Source organism: Staurois parvus, unplaced genomic scaffold (assembly GCF_062004578.1).
Source record: "Staurois parvus isolate SC_StPar_1 unplaced genomic scaffold, SC_StPar_1.0 ptg000355l, whole genome shotgun sequence".
NCBI classification, from domain to species: domain Eukaryota; kingdom Metazoa; phylum Chordata; class Amphibia; order Anura; family Ranidae; genus Staurois; species Staurois parvus.
Genome location: NW_028318151.1, coordinates 1030463 through 1056262, shown reverse-complemented (window position 1 = coordinate 1056262; position 25800 = coordinate 1030463). Strand labels below are relative to the sequence as shown.

General features: G+C 43.3%; 1 protein-coding gene across 2 annotated transcripts in view; it reads right to left on the bottom strand.

Moving 5' to 3' along the window:
* The window catches only part of CUNH5orf63 (chromosome unknown C5orf63 homolog), a 111882-nt gene extending 86658 nt beyond the window's left edge, over positions 1-25224 (bottom strand). Inside the window, exon 1 of one of the 2 annotated variants that reach the window (XM_089684766.1) lies at positions 25159-25224. The gene's annotated coding sequence lies outside the window, so the exon portion shown is untranslated. Of the gene's footprint in view, positions 1-6119; positions 6273-25158 lie in introns of those variants that run through there. The other variant, XM_089684767.1, reaches the window with a different exon arrangement.
* Positions 25225-25800: the final 576 nt, after the last annotated feature.

The window sequence follows — 25800 nt, the reverse complement described above, 5'->3', positions numbered from 1 at the left end:
GAAAATGGCCAGAGAAGAAACCTGGCCCTTGATGGTACTTAACGCCAACTTCTTCTCAATGCCCCATTGCAGAAAGGCCAATATCCTAGCCACCAAGAAGGAATCTGGGATGAACACCCACAGTCTCACATCATGGCATAGGAGCCTTCCAGGAGCAATAGTATATCTTCCTGGAAGAAGGCTTTTGTGCTTTCAGTATGGTAGGGATGACGGACATAGACAATCCCGTCCTTTAGAACTTGGCTTTCAATAGGCAAGCTGTTAAAGCCAGTGACTGTAAAGCAGGGTGGTAGATCAGTCCTTGAGACAGAAAATCTGTCCTGAGCAGCAGATGACAGGGGGCATCCACAACCAGCCGCACCACATCAGCATACCAGGGGTGTTGGGGCCAATTTGGAGCCACCAGAATGACTGGAATGCCTTCGGCCTTTATGCTTCGCAGCAGGCGGGGCAAAGTTTTGAGAGGAGGGAACACATATATGAGATGATATTGATCCATGACTTCAGCAGAGAATGTTCCATCCGCCAAAGGATCCCTCATCCTGGCCACGAATCTCGGCACCTTCCTGTTGAACCGAGATGCTAGGAGATCCATATCTGGAGTGCCCCACCAGAGACAAATCTGATGAAACATGCCAGGATGCAGGGAGCACTTACCTTGGTCCAACATTTGACGGCTGAGGTACTATGCCTGCAAACTGTCCTCGCCGGGAATGTGCACAACAGAGAGTGCCGGCGTATGACGCTCCGCCCATTTGAGGATGTGGGAGTTCTCTAGTGATGCTGTCACACTCCCTGTCCCACCTTGGTGGTTGACATAGGCCACCGCCGTGGCATTGTCCAAATGGACCTGGGGAGGGTGCCCCTGAAGATGCTCTAGGCATACCCTGATTGCCTGAAGTTCCAGGACATTAAAACTAATACCAGAGACCCTGGGCCGAGCTCACTCCCTGCACTCCTCCCCTGCCAGACAGTCTAGCATCCACTGTAATCACCGTCCATTGCAAGTGGAAGAAAAGAAAGATTTTCCCTCCTGAAGGACAGGAAGTCGATACCACCAAAGTAGCAATATCCTGGTCTTTTGATCCAGGTGAATCTGGGAGTCCAAGGAGTTGGGGGGCTTGTCCCACTTGGACAAGATTTTCTTCTGAAGGATCCTTGTATGGAACTGAGTGTACAGAACCGCCTCGAAAGGCAGATACCATTAGTCCCAGGACCTATATGCAACAGTGGAGGGAGAACCACCTGTGGGAAAGCAGATACCATTAGTCCCAGGACCTATATGCAACAGTGGAGGGAGAACCACCTGTGGGAAAGCAGCAGCTGAAATGCTGACTGACACTTCCAGACTTTGTCCAGTGGAAGAAGCACCTTGCCAATGCCGTGTCCATAACAAGTCCCAGATAGACCAGCTTCCTGCTCGGGAGCAGAGTGGATTTCCGGAAATTCAAGATCCACCTGAACTCCTGCAAGGTGCTGATCGTGATCACCATGACTTTCTCCAAAATCAAGAGAAGCGGGTCGTCCAGATAACCAATCATGGCAATTATCTGTTGTTTCAGCAAAGCCAGAACCGGAGCAAACACCTTGGAGGAGTGAAGGCAAGACCAAAGGGTAGCGTCACAAACTGATAATGCTCCTCTCCCACCGTGAAACAGAGGAAGCGCTGGTGCCCAGCACAGATGGGAATGTACAGGTAGGCATATTTGATGTCTATCGACATCAAGAAATTCCCTTGGTGAAGGGAGGCCACTAAGGACCAAATGGACATCCTGAACTTCTGCACTTGCACAAAGCCGGTCAGAGCCTTGAGATCCAGATCAGGTGAAACCATCCCTCCTTTTTCAGAACCTAAACAGGTTGCAATAGAACCCCAAAAACGTTCCACATCCAGAACCGGAACATTTACCCCTTGACACAGCAAGTTGTGCACAGCCCCATACGACGACCACAGGCGAGCAGGAGAGGTGCAGGTTGGGGGGAAAAAAATTTCTCTGGAGGATAGGATTTAAATTCTATTTTGTATCGAGACAGGATAAAGTCATGGACCCACTTGTCGGAAATCAGGGAGATCCACGGGGCCGCAAACCAGTGCAGACAACCCCCCACCCTGGACACAGGTGGGGGCGTACCTTCATGCCAAAGAGGACTTGACAGCGAGCTTGACAGGCTGGGCAGTCCAGGGGCACTTAGTACCCCCCATGGGGGTCTTGAAAGGCTTGGAGCCCTTGTCCGCAGATCCAGGGGGATGTGCGCAGAAAAAGAGGTGCTGTGTTTGTGACGCGGCTATTTACCCTGTCTGGACTGTGGACGAAAGGTACTCTTTCTCCCAGTAATATTATTGATTGTCATCCAGGGTAGGCCCATAGATTTGATCACCCTGAAAAGGCAAATCCGTTAAAGCCTTTTTGAGGTCTGGTCTGCTGACCAGCATTTGAGCCACAGCGCATTTCGAAGCACCACTGCCAAAATGGATAGCTTGGAGAGCAAGGGGGCCGCATCCAAGGAAGCATCACACACAAACTTAAGGCCCTGGATCAGCTGGTCCACCAATTCCATGTCAGCCAGGGGAACTTGCTCCTCGCCCAGGCCGTGGCGAAGCAGTTTGGCCTTTTCTGTAAGGGTCTGAGACACCAGAGCAGTAAAGAGCATCATGCGTGCGATTCCGCCTTTCTGTCCGCTGGGTCCTTGCAGGACGAAGACCCCTCCACCAGTATTAAAGTAGCCTTATTCAGCCTGAAAATAGGAGGGTCCACAACAGGTGGTGCGGTCTACTTCTTCAGAAGGGATAATGCATGTCAAACTACTTTGGGACCACAAAAAGTCTCTTAGGACGTTCCCAATCTTTGTATACAAATTTGTCAAAGTAAGGAAACACCTTTGCCGTGCGAGGTGGCTTGATAAAGCAGAAGAGGGCAGGGGTCACTTCTTCTTCACCTTACGCCCTAAAGCAGGGGTGGGCAAACTTTTTGACTTGAGGGCCGCAATGGGTTCATATATTGGACCCGGGGGCCGGACCAAGAGTAGATGAATGATGTGTATGTGTCATCCATAGTAAGTATAGTAATATTCCCCCATAGTAAGCATAGTAATTCATCCCCCATATAGTAATTCATCCCCCATATAGTAATTCATCCCCCATATAGTAATTCATCCCCCATATAGTAATTCATCCCCCATAGTAATTCATCCCCCATATAGTAATTCATCCCCCATATAGTAATTCATCCCCCATAGAGTAATTCATCCCCCATATAGTAATTCATCCCCCCTATAGTAATTCATCCCCCCTATAGTAATTAATTCCCAATATTAATTCATCCCCCATAGTACTATTCCCCCCCAAGTAGTAAGCCAAGTCCCCCGTGTCAATTCACTTACCTTTGCTCCGCGCGTTCCTTTCGCCGTGTTCCCGCGCCGTTCCGGTCTTCAGGGCGGACTGTGAGAGGAGCCTAGCTCCCCTCCCCTCACGTTCGTCACACTGCCCCGCCTACACACATCCTGACAGCCACATCCGTGGGCCGGATTAAAAGGTCCGCCGGGCCGTATACGGCCCGCGGGCCGTAGTTTGCCCATTGCTGCCCTAAAGCCACCAGCATGTGAATGGGAACAAAGGACCCTGAGGGACCCGCCACCTCAAGGAGGGGACCGGTGGGGAGTCTTGATTGATCAAGACCATCTCCAAAAGGGACCCACAGAGAATGCACCACCAGGGAAGCCCACTAGTTGCAAGGGAACTCCCAAAGGACACCGCACCCCAGGCCAGCAGAGAGGAGGAATACTGCACCAGGGCTCATCGCACCAGGGCTCATCACACCAGGCAAAAGCGGAGAGGCCAGCAGTCCCACAGCAGGAGAGGCAGACTGAAGAGCAACAAGGAGCACACTGCAGTCAGGAAGCCTGGGAACAGCAACAACTTGATGAACAGAAAAGGCTGGAGAGAGCTGGGAGGCCATCACGCGACTACAAGAAAATGGCCACCATATCCCTACCCACCAAACCCATGTGAACAACATAGAGCCAGACACCAAGAAACCGGTTGCTGCTGGGCTCACAGAGCAGTTGCTAGAGGAGGAACCAGTGCCAGACCCCAAAGACATTGCCCCCATAGCCCCACCTCCCAAAGCCAGGCACAGCAGGCCCACAGAAACACACAGGAGTGCTGCCAGGCCAGAAAATGCTGCTGCCAGAAAATGGCCACCGCTTATGGCAGCAAGAACATAGGGAACATGGTTGCCAGACAAAAACTGAAAAAAGCCCTACAGAGCTGACCATCCCAAGAGGAGCACCTGCGTCCTGCCTGGAAGGGGGGGGGGCAGAGATCTATTTACCAGTTCAGGGAAGCTCTGGGTACTCTCCATAGACAGAACCACCTCTCCCCTGAAGTGTGGGGGCTGTCAGCCAGGAAGACACTGTGACACGGACATCCAGAGCATAGTCATATGTGTCCCCACGAGACGGTTAACTCGCCAGCCGCCCCGGCCCAAATGGGGTTTTGAGGCCTACCCAGTGCGTGGCTAGGGTCTGCATGCGCTCGCTGGCCAGGCAGGGGTGACCACTGGATATATTATTCAGCCCCTCATTCATCCAAGCTGTTGATAGAAGTTTCACTCATGAAAAAAAAACAGGAAAAAAATTTCATGTAACCACAGGTCCCAGCAGGGAGCTAGGTCACTACTCCTGACAATAGACAGAACGAACTGGATTGCTATGCAAAGAGGGGGTTTATATCAGTCAGGACTGCCTATAGTTTTCTGCCTAGTGTCCTATACCTGTAGGTGGCGATATAACCCTGTGGTCGAGAACAGAAGATGCTGTGTCCATCAATGAACCAAAGAGAAATATAATTTTCAATGTTTGTTTTCAGTGTCTTCACAACCTCATATCTTTAAAAATTTCTCATTGCATTCGTATTCTGTTTTTTCACCCCAAGATCAAATACATGCCATTGTGAAAGTTGAAAGAATGTTGTATGGATAAAGGTTTAGTTTTTCTTTGAGTGGTAGGGATATTTGTATAGTGTCCTTGCCTGGATCTCTTCCTAAGTGCGATCTTTCAGATGGGTCCTCCTACATTAATATCATAAAAACATACCCATGTTTTCTCTGGCTCTTAAGTGCATGATTTACCTTACATATTTCCTGTATGGGTGGCTATCCTACCATGGCCTTTCAGTTCTAGCCCAGTTCATCTGTACTGACAGCATACAGTATGTTTGAACTGCTTTCACTGCCATGATCAACATGTATTATACAGTACTTGTCCTCAGAAGACCAGAAATCCAAATATCAAGCGCACATCAAACGTTCTATAACCATTTTCTCTACAGCACACAGTTTGCCTCTACTGTACTAAAGTACTCAACTAGTGACTGCACAAAGCATCCATCATAAACTCAATCTAAGTTTTCTATTCATCATGTGCAATGTCAGGGCATATGTCTTGAATGAGGGTGAAAATGCATTAAAATGCAGCAGTGTGGACTAGCAGTAAGTACATTACTAAAAGGGAGACCTTTTAGTCTGGAAAATGGAAACTCGGCTGATAATGACAGCTAGTGGGAAACAGAAATTATATTTTACAAATGTTTTACAAAATGTACAAAATAAAACACAACCAGACATGCAGCCAGTGGTATAGAACCCGATTTGAAAGGTAGAAATGACAATTTGCCATGACAGTTAAAAAAAAACAACTCAAACAACTATCCTGTAGGATAACTGTGGCAGAGAGCTTAACAACATTTTAATAGCAATGAACAACTATAGAAATGTCTATGCACTCACTACTGTACAGCTCTTAACAGTATTGTGATCTATGCTATCCCAGCATTACATTAGAAGTTACACAGGATATAAATCTCATTAAAGATGAAAAAAAAATAACACGATCTGGCTGCCTTGGTTCCTTTCCACTAGGGATTTTGAGTGCTTTCATAAACCTTTAGGTGTTATAGCTCCATGTAAACTAATAGAACCCCTTTATAATGGACACAGTAGTTGGTCTCACCATTTCAGTCTTCTAGAAACAAATTGTCAGGTGGTTTAACTGAAGTTAGGTGGTCTAATTTAAGTTTAGTGAAAAAAACAAAACAAATCAGCAACAGGGCCGGTACGTACGATGAATGAAAAGTGTCCCTCATACTGTTGGATGATGTGTTGGTTGAAATTTTCAGTCCTGGCTACTCCCACTGTGATCCTCTAGTGCTGCCGAGTTTAATACAATCTTTCCACGTCATGCAGCTCAAGTAAATTGCCTCTCTTTCAAAGAAGGAGAGGCGGCTGCCCTCACGGAATACACACACCACTCACACTGTCACGAGACCTTTAATAGGGAGACGGTGAAAGGACTTGGTTGAACTGTATTCCAGCAGTCTATAGGATGACATGCTATGCATTGTGAGTGCATTTAGTTTGAGTTTTAACTTTTTACTGTTCTTATTAAAGGGTACTGCACCAGAGCCTGTGCGCTCTCTGTGTTTATTTGCTTTCAGAATTCAGAGCCCGCTGAACTTGGGTGCAGCAAGGTTGTAGCAAGCCCAGATTATTAACTCTTTTGAGAACACTGAATGTTTTTAAAAGACTAGACCCATGATACAGGTTACTTTTAGATTATAGTGCTTGTCTAGAACATTGTGTTTTATATTGGACCAGCTTTACTTCTGAGACACTCTCAAAGGTGTCCTTTTAATTCCCAATCATGTTACTGACCTATTGCCAATTATTAAAACTAGTTGCAAAATGTTCTTCCAGCTCTTCTTTGTCAGTACAAATTACTTTTGCCAGCTTTTTGTTGCCTATTCTAATTTTTTTGAGACATGTTGCTGCCAATTTTAAAAATGACCTTATTTTTTTCTTAAAATGGTGCATTTTCTCACTTTATACGTTGGATAAGTTTTTTGTTTTTGATTGTGAATAAAATGTGGGTTTATGAGATTTGCAAATCATTGCATTCTGTTTTTATGTAGATTTTACACAGCATCCCAACTTTTTTGCATTTGGAGTTGTAAAATTCCATTCAATTGTGATTCAGCCTGAAGTGAACAATGGCGCTACAGAAAATTCTCTCAGTACTGGCTCTCTTCAAAGTCATGAAATAATAATAAGGTGCTGACCTTCTCCTGAAAATGCCAGTTACTTGGCTGTAATGCTGATTTAATACTTTCTAATTTCCTGACCTAGGACAAGAATGCAGGTCAGGAAAGTCAGATAAAAATCAGATGCCCACATCTGCACACTTATTCCGGGTCTGTAAATTGAAGTATTAAAGGGTCAGTGTGACAGCCAGGCCACTAGCATTTTGAGAAGGAGAGGTCAACAAAGAAAGAAAAAGTGGAAGATATGCCAAATAAAATGGCAGCTAGGACACAAGACTACAGACACAGACTTACTGAATAAAGCAATCAATGTTTAGTACAGTCACCTATAATAAACAATCAGAAGATTTTTTGTTTTCTGTAACAACGTCCACATAACAATTGCTATATAGTTCAAATTCTAGTACACTTATTACATCTATCTAGATATATAAGGAATCATAGAAACCATGAAATGTAGATATGTACGAGTCTTTATATACACCTACTTAAATGCTAACTTATTTCAAAATTATACTATGTGCAATTTGCTGTAATCCTTTTTTTAAAACCCCTATTAGCCACTGCACACCAGCTAAAATCATAAAGCTGACAGAGGCATCTGTACTAGCTGTTGTTGTTGATAATGATAGAGAAGGGAATGACACTAAATCATACACGCGGTCTATGCAATCTAAAGCCGACAGTGTCTGAATGTGGGCGAGGGTAGTGTTTGGGCAGCTAGACAATCATACATCGGTCAGCATGTTTTAGGAAGCAGAATAGAAACTCACTAGTGAAATAATTGCAGACTCAGAATAGAAAATTTTACATTTCACACTACAGCAGAAATAATAACCAGACCAAATGGATGCACAGAAGAATATTTTAAAGCTAGGAAGCAGGCATGACTAACTTTAGAAATTGTGTTTTTTTAAATGGCTTTGTTTTTTTAATCATTTCGCCTATAGCTTTGAAACCTGGCTTCCCAAAAATCAAATGGCACAGATTCATGTCTGAGACAGTGGGGTTGATTTACTAAAACAGGACAGTGCAAAATCTGGTGCAGCTCTGCATAGAAACCAATCAGCTTCCAGGTTTGTTGTCAAAGCTTAATTGAACAAGCTGAAGTCAGAAGCTGATTGGTTTCTATGTAGAGCATCAGATTTTGTATTCTCCAGTTTTAGTAAATCAATCCCATTCTGTTTCTATCTAGCACAGGTGACAGGTATACATGAATAACAAAACAAAACCATGATTTTGATCCAATCCAAGCAGGAGAGTCACCAGTGTGGATGTTGAATACCATACATGTCCCCTGGCTTCTCTGTACCTTTTAAAGGCATTATAGTTAACTCAGCACCCTCTCATTAAATGACAAAGAAAGCAAAAGCCAGACAAGCACAAAAGGTGCGGCATATGGTTAGTCGCTTCAAGCAGTATTAAAATCAGCCCAAAGAGTGAGTCTACAAAAGAATGGCCTTTTAATGTTCTAAAACCCGCTGCTTTGTTAGGGTACAGAGGGGAAAAAGGCAGAAAGTTAAACTACATAAGCACGGTGCTTATTAAAGATAAAGGCTCTGATTCATGTAGAGTTGAGACAGGCAGATTGGCATACGGAGTTGAGAGAACATTGTAGATTCTGACTGTAACCTTGAAGTTTAGGGGTAATTAGTAACAAACTCAGCTTCACGGCACAATGCCAGCTAATGGCAGCTTTAACACAGCCTTTTCCTGAGCAGGATTTACCACTGCAGTGCCACAATCCAGTCTAATCCAAGTATTAATACATTTAGAAAATCTAGCAAAAGTGACACTCTATCAATCTTTCTGGGTCTTTGATAATCCAAGTTTCTAACCAATCAATACGCTGTATAAAAACAGTTCTCTGGGTGTGAACCCAACTTGTCAGATTCAAGTCTCTGTAAAGACAAATTGCTGGTTGCTTTGCTGAAAAATCAGCATGGCTTGAAAACAATCATGAAAACTGTTGAACATTTTATGTTTGATTTACGGCAGCCATTTATTGAGGTTCAAATCTCAGAAGTGCTTACAAACAAAAACGAAAGATTAGAACAACGCTTCAAAGGTTCTTGGATGTTCTGTCATTCTAATAGCTCGGTAAAGATCAGTAATTCTAACTGAAGGGTCAATTCACTAGGATGGATCTGTTATTTTGCCAAGTATTAGTTTTCTCAATTTGTACACAAATATTGCAGTGTTTTTTCAACACAAAATGCGTTTTTTGCATATATTTATGTTTACATTTTTGATTATTTACAAATGTGTCTTCTTAGCCCATATCTTCTTGGGATATTTATTATTTGTTTGTTATTCTATTTTTCATTTATAATTTTTTCATAATTATTTTTTCACAATTATTTTTATCCATTATTCTTTTTCTCTTTCTTTGTTTCTCCTTTTATTCCACTTCACTTTACTTTTTTCTTTTCCTCCTTTCTTCTTGTTCTCAGAGATCACTACTTTTGATACAATGGTTTTATATGTCTTGTTACAACGTATTAGTAGGCGTACCCTTAGGATTCAGGAGTGCTGATTAGGACAGGTGTTCTTTACTAATACCTATATAAGACAGCACTTTTGTTGTTTTCTTTGTTATGATTAAGCACGAGATCGCGTGAAACGCGTTAACAGGTCCTGTATTCATGTCCTGGTGTTTTGTGGATCAATAAATATACACTATATTCATCTATCCTCAGGTGTGCGGCTGACCCGTCTTCCTATTGCATCGTGTGTGGTGGCAAGCCAGAGTCTGCACCTGTTGTGGATTGATCTGGATTGTTTGCCTGAGCGGTATACCTTAGTTCTTTGGAGGAAGCACTTGCAAAGGTTCACAATGTAGTCTTTGAAGCCTCTACAACCTGTCCAGCGGTAAGTTGGATGTCAAATAGTCAAGTTCTGGGTTTCTTCAAGCTTCTTACCTTGGAGGAACCCTTGACAAAAAGTTTGAGATCTTGAGGAACCTCTGAAATAATGTTCACATGGAACATTGGTATGATCAGCGAGCTGTTGATATAAGCAATTATTTCTAGAAACAGTATTACATATTAGAATCAATATTAAAATGTACCTATCTAAATGTGAAAATGTGTGCTTTCTTTTTCTGCACAGATGCTCAATTATGGGTCCAACTTGAGATATACAGTGTACAGGGGCAGGAGAAGACACTACACACAGTACATGGGGGAAGCAGGGCACATTATGTGGGAGCAGGGCATGTTACATGGGGCACATTATGTAGCACACAGCATAGCATAACACATTGAGCACATTACTTGGGGCACACGGCATGGTACATTACAGTACTGGTTTCCTTCATTTGCAGAGCATAGCAGGGCATAGCAGGGAAGCAGCTGTGATCAGTCCTCTTGAGGCGCACTGTTTCCTGATGGCCTCTCCTGTCCATCCCAGGTGATGTCACATACAAGCACCTGATATGGATAGGAAAGGAGAGACCAGCGGGGAACAGCGCCCCACAGCTAACAGTATCACAGTCACTTCCCTGCCTAGCTCTGCATGTGTCAGCAGAAGGAATGCAATCTACCCTTCAGCTGCCTGTGACTGACTGGTAGATCATTGCAGAATCACTGGGGACCTCTATGGTTCCGCGGAACCCCAGTTGACAAACCCTGGTTCAGTTGCTGCAGTGGAGAACATAGGATGTTTGCCACCTGTTCCACTGCAGCAACTGGACTATTTAACATATAGTATCACCGCTGGCTGCCATGTGGGGGTTTGTTAAGTATTAGGGGCTTTTTACAAGCACTTACGCTAACAATCTTTGTAAGTGTAATAGGTTTTTATTATAATTATATACATCTTATTCCGTGCTTGACTGCTGAATTCTTATCCTTTTTAGCTTACATTTTTATTGTATAATTTATTCCTAACCACCTGAAAGCCAGACTATTTTAGTTCCTATTCACGGACCATATAAGGCATTTAAAGATTTGGCCACTACAGTATGCAGCCACTGAACCACATGCCCATATAAGAGAGAATGAAGAAAGTATATTAAAATTTTGACACCCTTTACCCTTGTAACATATCCAAATTACGCCCCTTTTTAAAGCAGTAATAAACTGCTGCTCTTCAAAACATTCCTCCAAGGCAATGGCATAATGTGCTAGTATGCATTGCATATTGGCACAATATGAAATACTTAAGGATGTAGCCCTCCAGCTGTGCTGTCACCACTGACAGGGCTTCCACCACTCCCCAGTACAAACAATGGCCACTGCCTCAGTCTAACTAGCCTTCACAACAAGGAGCATATGAAAGGGCGACGCATGTCAAACAGCAAAACAGAAAAATTCCTGGCTCAACTTGGCAAGTCATCGTAAACCGTGACTCCCTTGGCACTACTCCTGCGCATGCACATGGGAGTCATGGTTTACGTCACACTGTTCTGAAGGGACAGCATGAGTATTAGTATGCCGTCCCTTCAGAGCGTATGCGTCGGTGATGTCACCGGCTGCATCCAGTGTGAGTATCTCCTAAACAGCACAAGTTTAGGAGATATTCACTGTACCTACAGGTAAGCCTTATTATAGGCTTAAAAAATACAAATGTATTTGTTCACATTTGTTTTTTTATTCAGCACTGGTATTGTGTTTGTGAGTAGTTGTGGGAGTTTTGATTTTCATTTTTGTTTAATGCTGAGCTTTAAGCGTAGTTTTTCTACCATTTAGCTTATTATAGGCTTACCTGTAGATACAACTTCAAAAGCGGAGTTTACTAGCGCTTTAACTAATAGCACCACAGAGATATTTATTCACTCTGTTGTTCTCTCTAGCTTTGGCTACTGCAACTCCCTCCTTTTTGTCCTACTTTTACATCAGCGACCCCCTCTTCAGTCTGTTATAAATGCTGCTGTGAGACCAAACAATTTACCAACTGCCTAATATTCACCACCCCTCTCTGCCAATCACTCCACTGACAACGTACAACAGCATACAAAACCATCCACCACTCTTCTCTGAGCTACATCGACCAAACAGACCTCTTCATTCCTCCAAAGTACTACTTCTCTTCACCTCCCTCATTACCTCCTCCTATGCTTGCCTCCAGAACTTCACTACAATCTCCAAAACTCCTCTGGAACTCCTTAATCCATCCTCTCCTGCTATCACCTATTCTGTCCACTTTTAGATGATCAGTGAAAATACATATGTTTTGGGAGGCCAAATTTCCACTTTCTCCATCAAATGATTCCCCCCCCACAGTTACTACCTTTTGTCACACTTTCCCCTCCCTTTAAGATTTTACATTCTCACAAGCAAATCCCTCCTTTTCCTCTCGTCTCGAATTCTATTGCAGCTGTACTGTCTCCCTTTATTTTGCAAAGAGCTGCAAAAACTGTTGGAGCTTTTTACATCATATGTTAATAAAAAATAATAATACATTTCAGATACAGTTTCCGAATGCATTATACTCCCTGTTCTGCGCACCTGCATGCATCCAAGCAAGTCTACTTACAGTCAGTTTGGTTTTCAACTAATATTCTTTGTTCATAAGCTTTAACAGGCCTGCCGCGGAAAACTACAATATTTCCCATTAAGCTTAAGTAAAATGCAATACACAATTTATAGTTATTGTCATACATTTTCATAATGTCAGCTGTAAAATCCTCCCTCTTTATCACGGTGTATGAAACACAGCAACACTGCGCTGTGACTGCTGAAAGCCAACCAGGAAAATGTTGCTGTCTTTCTCTTTGCCTTAAAATCAAGTGAGCATGATTATTTCCACAAATAGGCTGCTAAGTTTCTCCTGAATGCTGACATTACATTTGGTCACAAGATGACAACAACAATAGGAATATTGACTTGCACAAGTGAATGCAAACAAAGGTTAGTGCAATGTACTGAGATTTCGGGCCCCGTTTGTTAGATCTCCCACATTTTTTTATTCAAGCAAAAGTAGGCCGCAGACTCCTGAAGTGTGTCTCACAGCGCACGCTGAAAATGCATATGACATTTGAACTACTTTTGTTGTGATTCATGATAATTTTCTCATAATAAATGTTAACTTCACAAATATGTGTACTTTTCACATAATGAAACCTTGAAATTTTCTGTTTCTTAATTGGTATTTTACCACCACCTCATGTTGCTCTATGTCCTACTCTCCCCAATAGACAGTTCATAGAACCACGCGTTCAGCAAGTAGAAGTTAGGGATATTTTAAAGTCAAAATGAAAAAGGTTACAATGCAGGCTATTCATCGCAGAAGAGACATGCATTGCCAACCAATCAAGACAGCTAACGACCGACACCCGGAAGATGTAGGTGCCAGCGAGGGTCTTTGCAGACATGTGACCATTAGAGAGGAGGTAAGTAATGCAGACGATAGTTCCACTTTAGGGAGAAACCTAGATCTTTCCCTTCTAATCTATACTTAACCTCCCTGGAGGTATTCCCGAGTGTAGCTCGGGGTAAAGTTTCAGCACCACAAGTCGTAACCCCGAGCTACACTCGGGAATACCCTGCAGCGTTGTTCTGGGATCCCTTCTGCACTTACCTTGACCTGCGCTCCTGCAATGTGTCCCCTGCAGCGTCCCCTGCAGCGTCCCCGGCCATGTCCTCCGGCCGTTGCCGGCATCTGTCTTCCGGGTTCTGTTCCCTGTGACGTCGGGACACGCGGGGATGGAGCAGCAGGAAATTTAAAAATGTCAAAAAGTGACATTCACTAAATACACTAAAATCTCATAGTAAAACATTACTGTATCAAACCATTTCACATACATTTTGTCCCTAGTGCTTTGTCCTGTGCCCTGCCTGCATATTTACTGTTCTTTCTGCCTGGAAACTGAGAAATGTCCATGGCGTCCAAAAAGCGTCCCTTTAGGTCAAAAGCGGTTTTATACCAGCTAGAGAACAGCGATAGTAAATTAGAACTACTTGCAGAATTGAGTGATAATGATTTGTGGGGAAATTCGTCATCAGACACTGAAAACGATTCTGCGACTTTGCTCAGTGATGTGTGAACTTGGCGCTCTATTTCAAATCTCAGTGTTTTTGGTTTGATTATATTATTGAATTAAAATTATTATTATATTATTTTTTATGATTATTTATTAAATTATAATTTATGATTTTGTGTTCCAAATTTTAACATACCCGGGATGTTTACTAGACTCTTGTTCGGACAGATTTCAGTGAGTTATTCCTAAAAATTACAGGCCTACAATAAAAAAACTACATATTTCCATGCAAAAAAATGTACTGCTTTGAGCACAGAAATACTGATATAATCAGACCGCTAGGGAGGTTAAAGCGGAGTTCCAGCTGGAAAAAAATAAATAAAAGTCAGCAGCTACAAAAACTGTAGCTGCTGACTTGTAAAATACAGCCACTTACCTGTCCCTCAGTCCAGCGGTGTCCTCACCACGGCTGGTTTCACTGGCCATCCTCTTCTATGGCATCTTCAGTGTGGGCCACTGTGCACACGTGAGAAGCGCTGTGCTTTGTGAATGGTCCCATAGTCTTCTGGGGCCTGTCACATGTCCCAGAAGACTACGGGGAGAGGGGGGGGACAAATTCCGCTTTCAATCACCTAGGCGATCGCAGCGGAAGTGGGAGCAGGTGCCTGTCAAATTCGGGTACCAGCTCCACAAAGGTACCAATCCTTAATGGGGAGCGGTGGGGGGGAAAAGGCTTAAAAGCAGAACTTCCCCTTTTGGGGAAGCATTCAATATAATTTCTGGCTGTGAAAGGAACCATGGTAATGTGCACAGTGCAGTAACCTGGGATAACCAATCATACTTAACTAATCCATCAGTAAACTGAAATCTTCTTAGTTGTTATGGGTTACTTACACAGCACAGAAGAATATCACCAGCACACTGAAGATCACCAATATGGGTCCAAAAGATTTAATGAACGATCACATAGTTACAGCAAGGTAACGTTTAAGAGTCTCGCAGGACCCCTTCATCAGGCATGTGACAATGTGATACTGGAAAACTATTTAAGAAAACCATTCACCAATCAGGAAGAAGTAAAATGAGCCCGGACCCACCCCATGATGTCATGTTCCCTCCAAAAATTCATTCAAATCAATGTAAACAAACATTATAAACTGCGAAAATAAATAAACCATACAATAATCAGGTATGTATAAACAGCATTCCTGGGGATATAAACATTGAGGTCACAGGTGTATCATAGTACTCCCCAGATTGTAATAAAAGTATCAGCTGAAAGCAGCGCTGTATTATATAAACAATGAGCGACAGCATGTTTGGTTCCAGCCGACGGTTGCTGCAGCACCCACTTAAACACACAGCCATGTTTAACACAGGAACGTGCGAGTTTGGATTGTACACTTGCACTTACACAGCACATTCACATTCGTCAAGAATGAGGTCCGCGCTTAGCTGCTCTGCCTCCAAAATGGTTATCAGTATAGAACATATACAGCATGCACACAGTGGTCAGATAACGCTGACATGTTTTACACAAGAATGTACTTAATCATGGCTGTGATAAACCACTTTCCTGCTGAAAAGGCATCAGAGTTATCTGATCACTATATACAATTTCTTTATTACATTTGGTGGCTGAGCAGCTGAGCACAGTGACCTATAGACATGGCAAGCATTGGTCCTGCACCCAACACATAAGCAGAATAAAGGGCCAGTTCACAGAAAGCTGAACCACATGTGCCATGTGCTTTACACCATGCATTATTTTCATCTGTGGCTATGCCTCATTCACATGGGCGTACTGCAGCATGTACTGCAACTGTTCCCATTGCAGGCTGTCCCATTCATGTCTGCTGGGACACAGCAGCTGCTCCCAATTTGCTAGTCCTGTTGGTGCACAGCCTTTAGTGCACGCTGTCTACATTCAGGGGTGTACACTTGCACTGCTGTCAAATTGGCAGCAGCAGTTAAAAATAAACACCTTTAACGGCTTCCCGACCGCCCTATAGCAGAAATACTACTACAGAGCAGCACGGGTGCGCCCTACCCGCTCCGCCATTCAGGACCACGGCTGCTAATCACCTGGTCCCGGCCGGTGATTACTCACCGGCGCCCGGTGATTTCCGAGGATCTCCAACGGGGAGAACTGTTTTGTTTACCAACATTTCTCCTCCCTGTCAGCTCTGGCACACTGCTTTGGATGGCTGCGCACAGCACAGCCATCCAAAGCAGTGTTATTACAGTGAAGCACCATCACACCGCCCCTAGTAAAACACTCCCACCACACAGTTAACCCTTTGAACACCCCTCATGTTAACCCACTCCCGCCATGTATTCCGGGCTCTGCGTGCCCATCTACGGGCTCGGGGCTGACATGGTGGATGGCAACGGGTGGACCCTTGCTGTGACCTGGAAGGCGACGTGTATGAAATCACTTTCGGGTCAATGCTGTCAGTAGCCAGGGAAATATGTATTGCAATGTGATCTGCATTGCAATACATCCAGTGAAGCCCAGAGGAGACATGCAGGGTCTTTTAGACCCGGAATGTCTCATGAAAGAGATCTTGTCATCTAAAAATCATCACATAGGGGCAGGGGCAGACTGACACCTCATGGGGCCCCCGAGCAATAAGGGATCATGAGGCCCCTGTGTCCTTGCCCAAACTCAAAAAAGCCTATGAAAAAAGTACCAGGGGCATCTCATGGGGCCCCCTACTGACCCCGGGCAGTGCCCGAGTTTCCAAATGGTCAGTCCGCCCCTGCATAGGGGACTTTGTATCCCCTATGTGATGAAAATAAAAAGTTAAAAGAAAAGAATGGGCTTTCCTCCCCCCCTCAATTATACTTACCTAGGTGTCCGTCCGCCGCCGCGGCGACTGTCAGCCACCTCTGCCTGCTCTGCCCCTCCCGGGGCACTCACAGGAGTGCTGGGCTCTGGAGGAGGAGGAAGTGGCTGGCTCAGGTTCTCAGTGAATGAGAGGCTCAGCCAGGTGCTGCTCCAGACTCTGGAGTGGATCCTGAAGTCAGGATCTTACCCCAGACAGCTTAAATCCGCTGTCATCTGCAAATGGGCCACAGGAGTGTGGAACGAACTGCACTCCTGTGATGCAAATCGCATGCCAAGTTGCACCCTATTGTCTGCAATTAGAGCGGTCATATTGGTGCGGTTCTGACTTGGTCAGATCCGCATCGATTTCTAAAGAAGTACATGCACTACTTTTGTTGCGATTTGTATAGACATCTGTGTCAGATGTCTTGCAAATCGCAACTGAAATCGGCAGGTCACCCGACTTGGAAATCATGCGACTTCACTGTAAGTTGCACGATTTCAAAATCGGCTTTGATGTGACCGGGGTGTAAGTGTGTTTTTTACTGAAATGTTGTGTTTTCTAGACCTTTGCAGTAACATCATGTGACATAAAAATTTTCAACTACCACTATTTTATTCTCTAGAGCAGCAATGGGCAAACTACGGCCCGCGGGCCGTATACGGCCCGCGGGCCGTATACGGCCCGGCGGACCTTTTAATCCGGCCCGCGGAGCTAGGCTCCCGCTAGGCTCCTCTCACAGTCCGCCCTGAAGACCGGTGTAGCATGAAAATCTGTCTCCAATGAGGATCTGTCCCCCTCGACGTATCTGCGCATGTGCCGGAGATCGCCGATCGGCTGCTAATACCTGAAACTGGCACATGCGCAGATACGTCGAGGGGGACAGATCCTCATAGGAGACAGATTTTCATGCTACACCGGAACGGCGCGGGAATACGGCGAGAGGAACGCGCGGAGTAAAGGTAAGTGAATTGACACAGGGGGGACTTGGGGACTTAATATGGGGGATTAATTAATATGGGGAATGAATTACTATAGGGGGGATGAATTACTATAGGGGGGATGAATTACTATAGGGGGGATGAATTACTATAGGGGGGATGAATTACTATATGGGGATGAATTACTATGGGGGATGAATTACTATAGGGGGGATGAATTACTATAGAGGGGATGAATTACTATAGAGGGGATGAATTACTATATGGGGATGAATTACTATGGGGGATGAATTACTATGGGGGATGAATTACTATGGGGGATGAATTACTATATGGGGGATGAATTACTATATGGGGGATGAATTACTATATGGGGGATGAATTACTATATGGGGGATGAATTACTATATGGGGGATGAATTACTATGTGGGGGATGAATTACTATGTGGGGGATGAATTACTATGTGGGGGATGAATTACTATGGGGGATGAATTACTATGGGGGATGGATTACTATATGGGGGATGAATTACTATATGGGGGATTAATTACTATATGGGGGATTAATTACTATGCTTACTATGGGGGAATATTACTATACTTACTATGGATGACACATACACATCATTCATCTACTCTTGGTCCGGCCCCGGGTCCAATATATGAACCCATTGCGGCCCTCAAGTCAAAAAGTTTGCCCACCCCTGCTCTAGAGTGTCTGCTTTCTAAACTATATAATGTTTGGGGGTTTTGTATAATCTTCAGGCCTAAAGATTTTTTTAGCCGAGTACAAAATTCAAAAATGGCTCTGGCAGCGAAAAAGGGGTGTCAGAGAAAATGAGGGCAACAAGCACGCAGCCAGTAAATTTAGAACTCCTCATCTAATTAGGCAACCCAAAGTTTAGAGACAATAAATCAGTGTGACAAACAACTAAAATTCTCTTAAAAAAGGCAGAAATAAGGCAGTTCTGACGTCTATAGGGAAATAATGCTCAGGCGCAGCTAGCACAGAGATATACTCAGAGGGATCTAACTGCTATGGCATGGAGGTAAATATGTATGGGAAAAGGGGGTAATTTAGGTCAGTAGGAGGAAAAACAAAAACAGATGAGCACATTTGTTTGAAAATGTACTTATATTTTAAGTAACAATCTTTCCCCCTTTGGACTGGGAAATGTTTTTTTATGTACCCATTTTGAGACAATGAGGTCTTGAATTTAGTAGATGTTTTTATTTTAGATTTAATTAGAGAGAAGCCAAAAAATGAAAAAAAAAAGAAGCAATTTTCCTACTATTATTTGGCATATATAATGCAACATCAGATTAAGTGGAACTTAAAGCCGATTGCCAGTTTAAGTGGACTTTCAGTGAGCTTGGTTTGGAACAAGCTGGTCCACACAAACCATTTATTTCATTAATAGATGCACTGGATGTGGGCACTGTATAAACTGCATTTAGCATCAGCTACCTACAGTATACAGCGCTGTGTTCTGGCAGCGGTGTGGGGGCTTCCCATATGAATGAATACAAGGTTTCCTCTGATTGGCTGAGGTGGAAATCTTGATGTCATCTGCCCACCTCAGCCTATCAGAGGAAGCTTTGTATGCATTCATAGAACACAAAGCTCCTTTGGAATGGCTGAGTAGCACTTAGCCCGACTTGATTTCTAGTCCCTCTACCAGAACACATCACTGTATACTGTATTTGTTTGAAGCTACATACAGTTTATATGGCTCTCACAGCTGCTGCATCTGTTATCCCGGGTTCACATATATGCAGTGCGGTACATCGCATGTGAATCGCACAGGAAGCACACCGCATTCCTGTGCAAATCACATGCGATTTGTGTGCGGTGCGATTGAAGCCATACATTTTGTATGGCTCTAATCACATCGCACCAGCACCAAAAAGGTGCAGGACCCTTTTCTTGGTCCACACCAGAATCGGATCACATGGGTATTCACACCTATGCGATCCAATTCTGCACATCGTACCGCGTTTTGCGGACTGATTTCGGGGTGTTGTTAACTTAACATACACACCCGCAGCGGTTTGCATGAACGGGATGTGATTCTGAGGCGGAGCAGAATTCACACAGAAACGCTGCAAATTCCGGACCGCATCAGTGTGAACCTAAGGTAAGTGAAGTAAACTAAAGTTCACTGAAACCTGGTGTTCTGCTTTAAAGCAGAGCTAAATGTGAAAAATAAAGAACTGCGAACAGGCAGGCTTTTTATTGCATAAGAGACGTGCAATGTGCACTTACCTGCCTGATTGCACTCCTCTGTGGAATATACAATGATCTCCGCATGCACAGCTCAGGTTACATTCCTACACACTGCCAGTGTGCTGGGATGACAGTACTCCCGCACATATGAACCAGGCAATCAAAACTGCTCAAGATCGGCACCCAAAGGAACACATGGAAAAGATGCCAATGCCGGTGAGGGACCTCACATGCATCGGACTGTTGGAACTAATTATTTGTGCCTTTAATTCCACTTTACCTGCATATGAGCATCACACACAGAAATTTCTATTTAAAGAATATGTGAACCCTTACCTTGTAACACAACCCATTCAGTTTAACCACTTCAATACCGGGCACTTTTACCCCCTTCCTGCCAAAGCCAATTTTCAGCTGTCGCATTTTGAATGCTTATTGTGCGGTCATGCAACACTGTACCCAAACTAGATTTTTATCATTTTGTTCACGCAAATAGAGCTTTCTTTTGGTGGTATTTGATTACCACTGGGCTTTTTATTTTTCTGCTAAGTAAACAAAAGTTTTCGATTGTTAGAAAATTCTGCAAATAAATTATTGTTCTTCATAAATTTAGCCCCAAATGTATTCTGCTACATTTATTTGGTGAAAATAACCAAAATCAGTGCATATTACTTAGTCTGCAGGTAAGTTATAGAGTCCACAAACTAAGGTATAGATCTAAAAATCGATCATTCCTACTGTACTGCTGACGTCATGTCTTGAGGCCCAAAAATACCAAAGCAGTACAGATATCCCCCAAATTCTCCCTTTTTGTAGATAGTCTGAGGTATTTAGTAAGAGGCATGGCACATTTTTTGAAGTTGTAATTTTTTGTCATAATTTTTTGGAAAACTAAGTAATTAAAAAAAAAAGTTCAACTTTTTTTTTTTAACCGCCTCCCGCCCGTCATATAAGGAAATGACGGGCGCAAGGCGGTTCTCTCGTTCTGGGAGGATGTCATATGACATCCTCCCACTCCAACTATTTTTTTTATAATACACTGTGACCAATCACAGCTAGCAATACAATTGTATACAATGGATGACATGAAAGGAAGCCATCCATTGTTTACAAGTGTCGTGTGACCTGCTGTGATTGATCACAGCGGTCACATGGTACTGGCAATAGACAATACATACATCTCGCCGTAGAGCAGCGGCGATCATCATATGACGTCCAGCTGGATCTGTCACTGTACTATAGGCTGCGTAGGAACTGGTTAAAATAGAATTACAAGGCAAAACATACGATTGTGTACACACACTTCTTTTTTTTATATAAGTGATTACTAAACCTCTGTTCTCAAGTGCATAAGGGTGTGAGAACATTCACACAAACCAATCAACATACACTCATTGAGATTTTTTTTTTTTGTTTGTTTTTTACCAAAGATATGTCCTACAATACATTTTTGACAACATTTATCAAGAGATTTTATTTTTTTATTGGATATATTTTATAACAGAAAGTTAAAAAAAAATTTGTTTGGGTACAGCATTGCATGACCGCACACTTGCCAATTAAAGTAGCACAGTGCCGCATAGCAACAAATGGCCCGGTCAGGAAGAGGGTAAATCCTTCCAGAAGGCAAGTGGTTAAAGAAGAAGTTCACTTTTTGGAACATGTTGCATGTTCCAGGTCCTGCTGCCAATTTTCCTCACCCCTCTGGGTATGATAGCGGGTGAAGGATCTGCTCCCCACACCTGTTGTCACAATTTAATAACAGCACGTTCATGCAGAGTTTTGTCCACACAGCAACATCATTCATTCAGTTTCCTTTGAATGGATAGATTACAACCACCATCAGCCACTGCAGTTGATGGCTTGTAGTTCTGATGAGCACTCTTGTAGTTCATTCACAAGCCCTGCAGCTTTGTAACTGGCAGTCCATATGAAGGTACGAAAAGCTGAAAGCTGCAGGGATTGTCTGCAGAAGCCTGACATTGCATCCCTGATCCACTAATTACAGGTGCAATGCTTTTCAGGCTCCTGCAGGAAAAAAAAAAATAAATGCACATTTCTTTTTCCTGCAAAAAATATATGCATTTATTTTTTTTTTTGAAAGGAACTTATTCTTTAAGGGCTCGTTTACTGCTCTGCTACTTGAAACCGATACCCTTGCAGGGAGATTCGAGCCCATAGAAAATGAATAGGCTCAAATCCCAGTGCAAAGAATCACATGTGCTTTGAACAGGAATGCGGCGCGATTCCTGAATTACATGCAGTTTCTCTGCGGATGCGGTACGATTTGACCCATTAATTTTCTATGGGTTCAAATTGCACCACAAAAGTATCGGTAATCGGTATTTGAGAACAAGTATTGGCACTCATATTTGTCGATAAAAACTGGTATCGGAACAACCTTTATACATATTGCGTATATATAAATCTATCACATACAATTGCTACGCAAGCCATGTCGTAATATAAAAATGACCTTTCCTTTTTAATCTGCAGCACGGTAATTGTCAATTCAATGCAATATGGCAACCTGGTGGTGGACTACACACAGTTTGTGTACAGAATGCCTCCAAAAATCTTTATTTCCTGCTGGCGTGATTGGCTCACTGATTTTCTAAGAAGTCTTTACTAAGATACATGTCAGATTTTCATCCTGCAATAGAAATGTAAGTTTGGCTAGATACTCCCCAAGGGTTAAGGTAATTGTAATGGATAGAAAAAAAAAAATACACCAGCGGGAGAGCCGTACACTGCTAAAAAAACAAACAAAACAAAATTGATCTCTGCAGCAACCTGCACAGATGCTGGAAGCTGCACATTAAAAGGCTTCCCTGGGTTTGGATGGATAAGCGGCCCTGCATGCAAACTGTGTTGGTCCTGGGGTGCACATCCAACCTAGGGTTGCCATCTCATCCCTTTAAAACCGAACACATAATAATAATGATTAAGATGGTATTTAACCTCTTCCCGAGCGCCCTATAGCAGATATACTGCTACAGGGAGGCACGGTGTGCAAAATCATGTATATATGTGATTTTGCATTTCCAAGTAGGGGGGAGGGTGTGTACCCTACCCGCGCCACCATTCGTGGCTGCGGCTGTCAATCACCAGGTTCTGGCGGGTGATTGACGAGGATCTCTGACAGGGAGAACTGTACATAAACAATACAGCTCTCCTCCCTGTCAGCTTGTGCCTACTGCTTTGGACGGCTGTGCACAGAACAGCCATCTAAAGCAGTGTGATTCCTAGATTGTAAGCTCGAAAGAGCAGGGCCCTCGAACCCCTCGTGTATTGCATTGTATTGTTACTGTACTGTCGCATGTTCTGTCTCCCTTTGTAATGTACAGCACTGAGCTAACTGTTGGCGCTTTATAAATACTGTATAATAATAATTATAGGGACGCACCAACACACAGCACACAGTAAAACAACACACTCTGGCTTGGCTAATACTCGGGGATGTACTCCATCTTAATTTTCTAGTACCTGTACACGCTACCTCCGCATAACCTTACTTCTCCCCCCCATAAAAAAATTTTTTTTTTTCTCTTTTCTTTCTTCCCCCATATTCCCCCACCATTTCATCCTGCATCTCTTTTTCGTTCAGTTCTTCTTTCCCATCTCTCTTTTTTTCACACCTGTCACTCCACCTTATCATTCATTCACCACCAACCAGAATACACCTACCTTAACACAAAAATGACTCACCGCAACTATATCATACACTAAAGTTATGAATAAGTAAGCCAGGGCGTCCACAACATTCAGTGCCCTCCATACCCTACTCTTCCTACCACTCCATCATACCTAAATGTGGAGATTCAAGACGTGATCATACACACCTACATTGCTAATATTCTCTTTCCTCTGCGTATCCATTGGTTGTAATGTTTGATGTACTGTTCCATTCCACATGGCCTTGAATTACAGTTTACAATGAGTACCGTCTGCGAAACGGGAGACAACATGTCATGTCCATGTTCTGAATGTGATTTATAGCTGTATGTGCTCTATATGCTGCTATCTTGTCTGCTCTTATATCAGTAAACTATTTTTGGGAAAATAAAACAACACACAGCTAACTCTTTGATCGCCCCTCATGTTAACCTCTTCCTGCCCAGTATCATTAGTACAGTGTCAGTGCTTTTTTTTTTTTAGCACTGATCACTGTATTGGTGTCACTGGGGATGTCACTGACACCAAGTCAGTTCCCCATGTCAGAATGTCCACCGCAAGTCACTGATTACTAGTGAAAAAAAAAATTCCAGTATATATTCCACCATTCCAGTATATATTCCGTCATTTGTAGATGCTATACCTTTCACGTAAACCAATTAATTTACACATATTGGGATTATTTTTTAGCAAAGACATGTAGCAAAATACATTTTGGCCCAAATTTATGACGAAATTTGATTTTTTTTCATTTGTTTACTAGACTTTTATAGAAAAAAAGTCAAAAATATTGTTTTTTTTCTCAAAATTGTCAGTCTTTTTTTTAATAGCGCAAAAAATAAAAACCACACAGGTGATCAAATTGAAAAAGCTCAATTCGTGGGGAAAAAAGGACATACATTTAATTTGGGTGCAGCGTTACTCAGGAGGGTTAAACTCAGTGCCTAATCTGCAATAAATTAGCCCCGGAACCTGTGTAATTAATGTGTTCGGTTTTAAAGGAATGAGGTGGCAACCCTAATCCAACTGCACATGCAGGTAAGCACTCATAGGATGACCAGCATACAGCCACAGGCTGGCCTTCTGTGTACAAGCAGTCCTACATAAACACCCCCAGATACACATCTCAAGGAGAACTCTATGCAGAGTGTGAATGAGCCCTCACCCTGCCCCCCTGCCCATCCTTGTCCATGACAGCTCTAGCCGCTGAATACTTGAAGAAATGAGCTTTGTCCTTGCATCCTGCTACATGGGGTGTACACATTATATACCTGACCACACAGCAACACCTCTCCCTGCACCAGTCTGTGTAGTCAGCATGATGGTTTGTAAGACACTCATTCTCATGGTACCAGGCGAGGTGCAATGGCTTCCAGCATAAATGAAACATAAACAGTTTCCTGCATATCCTGTGCACAAGAACAGACAACACAGCCCCCCACAGCACACACGTGTCACCCACCGTCCTTCCTCACTATAGAGAGGTCACTCGTCCCTTCCACTTCCTGAGACCGGAGATAATGTCACACTGCCCTCTAGTGGTCACATGGTTATACTGACAGAGTCCATGTAGAAGTGAGACCGTGTAACCATCCAGGAGTGGAGCAGGGCTCTCCAATCATACCAGGTCCAGGGTCACATTGTATATGTCACAAATATTCTTCACCCACCCCCCCCCCTCCAAAAAAAGAGACAAATCAAAGTTAAAAATTAATTAATAAGACTGATCGAATTTTTACTTTGCACTTTTTTTCTATTTTTTTATGTAGTCACAATCTGATTTAGAACAAAACTGAGAACTTTAGTAAAACAAAGTAAAGAAATTCCAAAGAAACTTAGTCTTTAATAAAGGTCAAAGAGAAGTAAATTCAGTCTGCAACTTTCTTAGAGTCTCTTTAACATCAGGGTCCCCCTTAGATCAGGGTCCCTATCAACATTCTTCTTATATTAGAGTTGCTCTAAGAATCTCCCTTACATCAGAGTCTCACTTTACATCACAGACTCCACCAGGGTCCCCCCTTACATAAGGGTCCCCATCAGAGTCCACTTATATCAGAGTTCTCCCTTACATAAGGATTTCCATCAGAATTCCCCTTATATCAGG